Genomic DNA, 3,441 nt, shown 5'->3' on the forward strand with positions numbered 1-3,441 from the left:
GAGCTCCAGGGAATTGAGGAGAAGAAAAAGTTTGAAACATTCTGAGAAGCAGAGGAGGACCCAGGAGAGAACAGAGTGGATGCAGCAAGCCTCAGCTACTCAGTAATGCTATCATTAAATTTGATTATTACCTAACTGCTAGCTAAAGCTGCTGATGGTCACAGTACAGTAAAGTTTGACAGAAGCATTCCCTTAATCACTCTCTATCTGATTAGGAGGATGACACATATCACATGACCAGCAGATTCACACCTGTTTAAGACTCAATACTGAGAAAGGAAAATCAATTTAAATCGCCTTGGCTTGTGTATACAGCCCTCCTTACAACTCAAACTACAGTATGATCACCCTTAATGAGATCCATCTGAAACGATGGCACAGGAGAAACTCATTAAACTGAGCCTGTTCTAATCAGACAGGCTTATATGGATTTTGCAGACATCAGAAATTGTTCTGAAAAAGAAAAGTACACCAGGGCCTTTGGAAACAGAAGAAGGCATCCGATAATTAAGTGTCTGCCATGCACTGATGATATCACGAGTGTTAATGATCACTTTAATGACAGTTAACACAGCACCCAGTTGATTCACAATACACCTACAGCAAGGCAACACTGCGACAAACACATCCGAGTATACACTGTTTACGATAGCGCTGATTAGCAAACATCGGATTATACAGGTACATTTCAGGGGAAAGGAACCGAATGCCGACTCGCTCTAGAAAATTCTTTTGAGATGCATTGTTGTTGGTTTACTGGCTGGCAGACAAAACTCTAAGTTGTTTGGTCTCTCCCTCCCTGTTTAGGCGAACACATTGTTGATTCAGACCCATCATGTTGAGGCTTGAGGTCACCCTGTCTCAGGCTTGGCTAGTTAGCAGCAGCCCACCTGATGGCCCAGAGGAAATCACAGCAGCCGCATTCACAGGAGAGGGCCTGACAGCCAGGCCCGACACCAGAGAGAGGGGTCCAGCCAAGGGGGGGTGGAGGGGAGGGTCAGAACAGAGGGGGATGGGCAGCGAGGTCTTTAAAAACAGAGAGTATCAGAGTTGTTTAAAGATGTTATTGACACAGATCTGTTATCTGAGATGATGAACTCAAGAAAACAAAGTGATAACATCTCTGGTCATCAGAAGAATAAAAAAAGAATTGAAGCTTTGGGATAACATAAAAAAGACAGACGATCATCCTTTCAAAGTAAGACGAGGATCAATACTGATGAAGATAATTGTTCATATTTTGGGGTAAGCTGGGGTAGCAGGTTTAAAGGTTTTTCTAAGAGATGCAGGTTTAAAGTTCTTGAATTCAGACTTCCCAACACCTAACAGCAGTTTCTCCTCCAGCAGAAGCAAAACTGCACTGTGTGTAAACCAAGTGAGGCATCAGTCGGAGCTTTCCTCGGGCAGCGATGCTGCTCTTGCAGCGAAAAACGTTGGCTGTAAAATGCAGTGATGAACAGCAGACATTTCCAGTTCACAAGATTCCCAGTCTCTCCTGAGAGTCTGCTTCATCCCTATTATAGCCAATAATAGCCCATTGTAGTCAAATGCTCTTTCTCTTCACTATGACTGAATGAGGACACATTATTTACAGAGAGCAGACAACGCTAATACACTGCTGCAGAAAACTGCTGACAGGAAGAGGGCAAATATCATAGGTTTTCCCTCCTGGAGGACGCTACACTTCTTTTTATTTATAGCTTTGTTTATTAACATCCTGCAATCTGCCGATACGCCCTCAGAATGCCTCCACAAATGCCCTCACAGCAGGTTCAACTTTTTTGTAGTTAACTCAGAAGTGTTCAATATTTATATTTTATAGTAAAAGCAAAACAAAGCCAACGCAATACTTCACAAATAAAGTAAATAGGATTGCATTTTTCTGATGACAGCAAAGCCACAGAGGCACAAACAAAAGCGAAAAAATACAGAGTTAAAGAGAAATCCAGTAATAGTTATCAAAGTCTTGTTTTAGATTATTACTGAATTAGATGACAACATGCACATCAAAACCAATCTGTGCAACTGAGCACTGTTTCTTTAAGACTCCATTACAATGTTTAAGTCCAAATGCACCCAGAGACTAATGCCTTACAAAATAGCTATACACCATTGATGCAGTCAGTGGTGCTACAGCCTCAGAATCCTATTATCTTAGTTGGTTCAGCCTCATTAGCCGTTCTATGCATATTAATGGCTGGGAAACAGAAAACTATAACCCATTTAAGAACAAAACATGCTCAAAGTAGTCTCTGCTTTAAGGTTATGGGACATAACTCACTCTGCAAATTGCTTTCATCGAGCTCCTGGCAGAAACCTGCTGTTTTCTTTACCCACAAGCCCCTGGTTCCCTTGCAGAGACAGAGTTTCATTAACCTGCACTGCATTCAGATGCCATTATGGCTCTAATTATGGCGCACGTCCTTATGAGGAAGTGCCAGGCATCTCTGGGACTTTTAAATCCAGCTGTCCTGTCACAGAGGCCAGGCCCATCGGCCATTGCTGATGAAGTTCCACACACAGTAGCTGTGCTAATCTCACATGTATTGAAGATGGCTTTGTAGACTTATGCAGGCTTATCTGTCATGGTCACAACGGCATTAGTCGTAAGACCTTAAGTTTACAGGAGCTTGGAAGTAGAAAGGAGAGCAAATTAAATTCTTGTCGTCTACGTCCTCCAATCAGTCAGAACACCTGAGGATTGCTTTGGATAGAACAAGGACCGGGCAGTGTAGATTTAAGTTACTATGGGCAGTTTGTTCTGTATTGGGATAACATAGAACCTGGAGTACAATATACATTTTATCATATGGTAAAGCAAAATAAAAACAGCATGCTTGTCAGTTTGGACTCAATATACCTGCTACAAATGAAAACCTCCATCCAGTGTCTCATTATCCATGAAAGTATCTCCTCGACTTCCTCGGTCTAATAAAGAAGAAATGAGGCAAGAGAACAAGCTGATAAAATCCAACATAGGGGAGAGTGAAGCTATCCCTCAGCATTGAGCATTGCTCACTCACAGCTGATGGTAGAGGTAAGAAGATCCGTTGGCAGGTGCTCGGGGCTGTCAGAGCTGTGGATGAGCTCTGCTGCTGGATAACTTCTTGCCAAACGCCCAAAGCTTGTCAGTTAAAAGTCTGCCAGAAAAAGGTGGACGGCTACTAACCTCTGAAAAAGAAAAGACAAAGACCAAGAATAGCTTCAAACACTTGGAGGGAAAGTTTTTTTAGTTGCTCAAGAGAAAATATTAACCATAGCATAATGACAACCTTTAAAATAAATTTTGTGCAACAGTTTTCAGAAGTGTAGTATTTAGCATCCACAGTGCTGATGCTAAATGCTAGGCCTGATTAAGGAAAACCAAATTGGAAACAGCTGTATCAAAATACTTAAGAACAGAATGTTATTTCATGCTCTTTTTTTCTAAACATGTAACTG

General features: G+C 41.7%; 1 long non-coding RNA gene across 1 annotated transcript; it reads right to left on the reverse strand.

Moving 5' to 3' along the window:
* Positions 1–825: 825 nt before the first annotated feature.
* On the reverse strand, positions 826–3,110 carry LOC114454638 (uncharacterized). The gene is made up of 3 exons (XR_003672567.1): positions 3,024–3,110; positions 2,861–2,928; positions 826–1,026 (listed from the first exon to the last, which is right to left on the reverse strand). It is a non-coding gene; the product is annotated as an uncharacterized LOC114454638 (long non-coding RNA).
* Positions 3,111–3,441: the final 331 nt, after the last annotated feature.

Source organism: Gouania willdenowi, chromosome 21 (genome assembly GCF_900634775.1).
Source record: "Gouania willdenowi chromosome 21, fGouWil2.1, whole genome shotgun sequence".
NCBI lineage: Eukaryota > Metazoa > Chordata > Actinopteri > Blenniiformes > Gobiesocidae > Gouania > Gouania willdenowi.